This window comes from Myotis yumanensis, unplaced genomic scaffold, assembly GCF_028538775.1.
Source record: "Myotis yumanensis isolate MYYU_CA2020_CCGP unplaced genomic scaffold, mMyoYum1.0.hap1 SCAF_21, whole genome shotgun sequence".
NCBI classification, from domain to species: domain Eukaryota; kingdom Metazoa; phylum Chordata; class Mammalia; order Chiroptera; family Vespertilionidae; genus Myotis; species Myotis yumanensis.
This window is the reverse complement of record NW_027223772.1, coordinates 10,681,001-10,687,955: the sequence shown is the minus strand read 5'-3', so window position 1 is coordinate 10,687,955 and position 6,955 is coordinate 10,681,001. Positions and strand designations below refer to the sequence as shown.

The 6,955-nt window shown below is 49.7% G+C and overlaps 1 pseudogene; it reads left to right on the top strand.

Annotated features, from left to right (window-relative positions):
• The first annotated feature begins 5,621 nt into the window (after positions 1–5,621).
• On the top strand, positions 5,622–6,608 carry LOC138998925 (membrane cofactor protein pseudogene; annotated as a pseudogene).
• Positions 6,609–6,955: the final 347 nt, after the last annotated feature.

Below are 6,955 nucleotides of genomic sequence, written 5' to 3'. Positions count from 1 at the left end.
CTGGTGTGCTGATGGCGGGTTGGGTTGTCAGATGGGGACCCTGGATGAAGGCGCATGGTGGTGCCACCAGGATAGATGGTTCCTGTCTCTTTGTAGCTCAAGAGGGGGTTGATCCTCCAGAGAGAGAGAGAGAGAGAGAGAGAGAGAGAGCAGGTACTTTAAAGTCCACTTACTCTTTGCTCCTTGGGGAGCTTTTCAGGGGTGGGGAGCTTCGGAAGAGAAATATTTCCTTAAATATAAAACCTGAAATGTGATGACTAATATTTTTGGCCTAGCCACTAGTTATAGCAGCTCTGTTTAGGAGTTTACCCCTTTAAGTGTGAAATGTTTAGTCCCTTGGGATCTTAGACCAGCCAGGACCATCACAGCTAACTAGTCCGACCCAGCCCTCCTGAAGTTAATCCCTTGGAAACCACCCCTGGTAAGAAATGAAGAGCTCAGGATCGGGGTTGAGCAGTCCTGCTGGATTCCCAGCTCCAGCCCTCCCAGCCTGGAAGCCTCCGCCGTTATGCAATCTCTTCAATCTCAATTTGTTCATCTATAAAGTGGGGTGATTGCTCTAGGCCAGTGGTCGGCAAACTCATTAGTCAATAGAGCCAAATATAAACAGTACAAAGATAAAAATTTCTTTTGAGAGCCAAATTTTTTAAACTTAAACTGTATAGGTAGTTACATTGTTCTTAACTTAATTAGGGTACTCCTAAGGCTTAGGAAGAGCCACACTCAAGGGGCCAAAGAGCCGCATGTGGCTCTCGAGCCTCGGTTTGCCGACGACGGCTCTAGGCAGCAGGGATGGCATGAGCATGACATGAGAGATGTTGGCAGAGTGCTCAGCTCTGAGTGGACACACGAAACACCTGGAAGAGACATCTGTCTAGCTCAGTGACTGATGGCTGCCATCCACAGGGATGGGGAGCCCACCACCTCCAAGGTAAACCATCCCCTTAGGAAGAGGCCAAGACGCATGGTGGTCAGTGTGCAGAGCTAGAAGGCCTGGGTCAGAGCCTGGCCTTGCCCCTCACTAGCTGTGTGAATGTGTGCTCGTTACCGACCTCGTGAGCAACAGTGCACTCACCTGTGGATTTGTGCTAGAGATTGTAGCTGCCTCATGGGATTACACCAGCAATGCAGGTGAAGTGTTTAAGAAGCGTGCCCAGCCTGAAGTCAACCATGCTCTGCACGTGTTCCCTTCTTCATATGAAAAGTGTCAATTGTTTCCATCTGAACAGAAGTAAACAAGTTCCCTTGACATCAAAAAGGGCTGAAGGGACATGGAAATAAATAGCCTCCGCTGCATCTGCATGTGCAGTTATGGCTCCTGCACCGTGTGGGAGACTGTGATGAGCTCTCTTCAGGGACGAGATGCATAACCCATCACCTGGGCATTAACCAGAGACTGAGGAAGGTGCTGGACCAGAGGAAGGCGGGCACCTGCACCATGGGATTTCCCCCTCCCGCCTCCACCCACCCCCATTGCATAGCTGCTCCTTGCTGGCTTCCATGACTTCTCCTCCTCTCTCATCACAAACACACTCCAGTTCACACAACAGGGCAGATTTGAGCGTGTGTGCGATGTTACCAATTTGGTAACAGCTCTAAGGCCTGTGTAGAAACAGGATCACCCACTTCCTCACCGGCTCCAACACAGAGGTCAGCTCCGGTGTGTGTCAGAAGCAGGAAGTTGAGAAGTAACAGTCGGAATGATCACTCACCGCCCCCATGCCCCCTGTACCCGGGGCACTTCTGCTTATTTCCCCAGGAGGGCAGTTAGTGAGTGTGACAGGGGAAGAAATGCTGAGAGAGGGATGGTAGCCACCCTGCCCTAGCTCCAGTGGCCCAAGCAGCCTCATGCTGGCCATGGAGACAGGACCTGTGATCTCCGGAGCAGCAGGAGCTAAACCACCCAGCTGTAGGGTTAAGACCTATCGGGCCCTTGTTAAATGCCCAGCACTTGCTTTAATCAACCCAGAACCCCATGAGTGGCTGGTACCCCTGCTTTTTACAGATGAGGGGACTGAGGTTTCTGAAGGTTAAAGGACTTGTCCAAGGCCTGTGGCCAGCCAGGAAGCAGCAGAGCCAAGACTCAAACCCTGGACTGTCTGATTCCAAACCCCACGTTCCCACGGGCCTGCCGGTTCTCTGCTAAGTGGCAGAAGTGGCAGAAGTGGCTGTCGTGGCCAAGCCTGCTGACTGCTCTGTGGCAGTGCCCTGGCCGCTGGCTCTGAACAGACCCAGGGATGCTCCTTCTTCCACCCTCCGACCACCCTCCTGTCTTTTCCAGTCACCACCTTCAGAACCTCCTCAGCCATCCTCAGCCTCCGAGACCAGCCAACACCATTTTGTGGTTTGTTTTTTTTTAACTTAACTTCCTATTGCCAAAATTCTTCAGAATTATTCCACTGAGGTGGAAGCTGCCGCCAAGCGTCTGGCCAGCCTGCAGGCCCCACACCTACTCTCTCTGGGCTTCTATTTCCACAGTGATGATGTGGCTCCCGAGGGCGTTGTCCACTTCTTCTGCTTGATGGAGAAGCAGAAGTGAGAGGGCGATGAGCATCTCTAAGAGATGCAAAGCCAACTCGGTGGCTGCATCCTCTTCCAGGATGTGCTGCTGCCCCCTCAAGATGAGTGGGCAAAACTCAGGCTTACAGAGAAGCTGCCATGGGCTTGGAGAGGAATCTGAACCAGGCCCTTTGGATCTGCAGGCCCTGGGTTCTACCTGCAGACCCTCAGCTCGGCAACTTCCTGCAGAACCACTTCCTGGAGCAGGAGGTGAAACTCATCAAGAAGATGGACGACCACCTGACTCACCTCCATAGCCTGGCCAGCCCCCTGGGTGCAAAAATCAGCCTGTTCCTAGGTTATCAACAGGGATAAGAAAAGAAAGCTAATTCTTCAGATAGGCAAATGGAAAATTCCTGTGACAAAGGCTGGAGCAAATGGGGAAGAGGAGGGAATCATAGAAATAGAACAGGGTGTGGGAAGGAGCTGCCAGAAGTCAATGGGTCCGAAGCAGGAGGGGAAGAACTTCAAAATCTTGCCATTGATACTGCTGGGCAAGTATCTCTTCAAAAAGTTCACCCTCAAGCAAGACTAGGAGCCGTTGGAGCTCAGAGGCTTTTGAGGAGCCCCTCTGCATTCCCCTGGGATCTGGTTTTTGCCCGAGCCGCTCCCCAAAACCATTAGCCATTCTTTTAACCACCCTGAGCCCTCTCTCATGCATTGGACCAAATGGAAAAAATAGAACTTTTTGCAAAAAAAAAAAAAAAGTTCTGCTCTATGAATTGTCCATCCATTAGCTCTAGAGGTACTTCTTAAGCTCGTGCTCATTTGTTCTTTCACTCAACAAATAGTTAGTGAGCACCTGCTATGTGCCAAACCATACCACATGCTGAGGTTATGGTGGTGAATGGGACAGACACATCTCTGTCCATATGAGGCTTACATTCTTTGTGAAAGAGATAATCAGGAAACAGAATCTCATAATAAACAAAGATACAAAATCATTTCAGGGAGCAAAGAATGCTACAAAGAACACAAAACAGCATTGAGGTACAAGCTAATTAGGGGAAGAGTTCTTAGGACATGACTTTGATTTAAGACTGGACATCAGCCCAGCTGGCATGGCTCAGTGGTTGAACATCGACCTATGAACCAGGAGGTCACGGTTCGATTCCCAGTCAGGGAAAATGCTGGGGTTGCAGGCTGGATCCCAGTTTGGGGCATGCAGGAGGCAGCCAATCAATATTCTCACTCATTATTGATGTTTCTATCTCCCTGTCCCTTCCTCTCTGAAATCAATAATATATATAAAGACCGGACATCGGAAGGAATGGGGCAAAGGAAGAGCTCATAAAAGAACTTATAGGAGAAAAAGCAAAGAAAGCAGCAGGTGCGAAGGCCCCGAGGTACAGCTGGGCTGGCATATTCAAGGAACAGCAAGAAGATAGCCAGTGTGACCAGAAGGGTGGGAGATGGAAGAGCCACAGGAGAAGGACTTGGGAAGGAAGGCAAGGGCCAGATTAGGAAGGACCTTGCAGGTCATCGCAAGACATGTGGGTTCTCTTCGTAGTGTGGTGAGAAGTCACTGGACGGTGTTTGACTGGAAAGTGCTATGACCTCACCTAGATATGTGAAAATGGACTGTAGCCGGTCAAGGCAGAAGAGGGAGACCCCGCCGAATGAATTTAATCCATCTTCTACTTGATTGCCTGTGAAATATGTGAGGGCTGCTGTCATATTCCTCCTAAATCTTTACTTCTCCACTAAATGTCTCTCTCCAGTTCCTTCAATTATTCTTCATATGGGAAAGGTTTGAAGTTCTTCCCCTCCTGCTTTGGACCCATTGATTTCTGGCAGCTCCTTCCCACACCCTGTTCTATTTCTATGATTCCCTCCTCTTCCCCATTTGCTCCAGCCTTTGTCACAGGAATGGCCCATTCTCCTATCTGAAGAATTAGCTTTCTTTTCTTATCCCTGCTGATAACCTAGGAACAGGCTGATTTGTGCAGCAGCAGGGTGGGGCAGAGGGGGATGTTGCAGTGGCAACAAAGGGCTCAGCCAGTCCTGCCAGGACCTGCGAAGCTGGGATAAGAGTTGTCTTGAGTTGGGGTAAGGGGGCCAGGACCTGTATCCCCATGCCAGCCTGCCAGTGGTTACAGACTGCTTGGGGAAGGGGCATAGCACAGGAGAGGTGGCTCTCTTCTGCAAGCAATAGTCCCAGGAGCTGGAGAGCGATTTCTTTGTTTACAGTGAGGAACTGGGTGGCATGTCACAGCATCCACTCAAATAAGCAAAGACTGGAACTGGGCGAGAAGCAGGAGTCGGCCTCTGCATCATCAGCTTTCCCTTTCTCTGTGTCATCACCCAGACATCTCTCCCCTCGAAGGAGCACACATGGCCACGGGCATTTCCGGACCTGTGTTCTACCAGCTCGGCTTTCCCCCTGGTTCCAGCCAAAATCCAGTGTTGGACTCTTACTGACTAGATAGGTGACTATTCCCTAGCCAATATTGTTATTATAGGGATAACACTAGAGCTGCCGTAGTTTATAAAAGATGTAAATAATCACAAATAGTAGCACTTTACCTATTGCACAGATTCAGTGAAATCGTGAATTAAAGTTCAGTGCCTAGAATGAGTAGATGTCCAATCCAGAACTGCTGCCGCTATCATTGTTAGGCTTTAGATAGGTACGGAGGCTTGGTAGCCAGAATGGAACACGACAAAGCCGAAAGTGAGTTTGAGAGTCAGTGGGTAAAGCACAGGAAGACAACGTGGAGAGTTTCAATGTGAGAACAGTCAGCAAGCCTGAGACTGCAGAGGGGTTGAGCATGAGAATAAGGAGTTTGGCTGTTGTTCTGTAGACCGCTGCTACTGCAGGTGGGGTCTGGCCTGCAGTATTTGTATCCGCCCACGATAAATACCGAAATTGAGAGTAGACGCCCCTTTCCCTCCTGGCCGAGGCCCCGCCTTGCGGTCCGCTATTGGCCCCGCCCCCTAGCGTCACTTAGGCTCGGGCGTGGTCCAGGCCATGCCCATTGAGGTTCCGCCTTCAAGGCTTCTGGAATCTCTCCGGGTTGCTGAGTCGGGTGCTGGTCAACGGTTGCCCGCTCACCTCCCGGAAAATGACGGCTTCTTGCGGGCCTCGGAGGGCACCTCGTCACCGTCCCTTCTCTTCTTGGAGCCACTTCGTTGGGAATCTTTTGGTGACACTCGCGCTCTGGTTACCCGCATCCACTGATGCCTGTGATAAGATACCAACATATGCCTCTATGAAAGCCAAGGGTAATCCTGTGCCCCCTGTAGGTGCTGGGTTCGCAGTAGAATATGAGTGTCGCCTAGGATACAGGATTATTGTTCCTCTTGTTCTTCCCACCACTACTGTTTGTCAGCCTGATGGCACGTGGGCACCTCCTCTCCGGGAGGCCTGTACAAGAAAATCATGCCCACCGCTAGCAGAGCCCATAAATGGCCGCCTAGAAGGAACTTTTCAGTTTGGTGCACAGGCTCACTATTCTTGTAATGTGGGCTATCACTTAGTTGGAACACGAGTTCTACGTTGTGAACTTGCTGGAGATGGGAATAATGTGGTTTGGAGTGGTGACTCCCCACAGTGTGAAAAGATTTTGTGTCAACCACCTCAACAAATAGAAAATGGAACATTCAGCAATAGCCACAAGGATACATTTGAATATAATGAAGTAGTCACTTACAGCTGTAAGCCTTCCGGTGGACCAGATGAATACTCACTTGTTGGAGAGAACAAACTGATTTGTTCTGGGCCAAACAAATGGAGCAGTGACCCTCCTGAGTGTAAAGTGATCAGATGTGACTACCCGTCACTCCCTGATGGAGAGCTGGTGTCAGGATTTCGAAAAAAATATTACTACAAAGCAGAGGTTGAATTTAAATGCAACCAGGGTTATTCCCTTGAAGGCAGCGGCAAAATTGTCTGTGAAGCTAATAGTACCTGGGTACCTGAGATTCCTCGCTGTGTTAAAGGTGTCAAGTCTCCAGGTTCAAGTAGTCCAGGACGTCCCACTCCTGATGAAACCCTTGTTATTCTACTTATTTATGCACTCATTGGTTTATTCCTATATGTGCCCTGACTGGGGACCAAACCTGAAACCTTGATGTATTAGGATGATGCTCTAATCAAACAACTGAGCTACGAGGGTCTTGACTTCATAAAGGCTTCAAGTGGAAGAATTATAATGATTGAATCCATAGGTACTGAAATACTCAGAGGCCCCTACACTTTAGGCACCATTTGGAATAAATCTGGAACTCTGAGGACAGTATTTGGGCAAGATGACATGGCTGCTTGTCTGATCACACAGACCCAAAATCTCAGAGTAGTCTTGGCCCTGCTACATGCCTGGGCCCCACATCCAATCGGGCACCTTTGTTCTGCTTCTGAACCAGTTCTCCCATCTCCTCCCTTCTCACCAGTCTT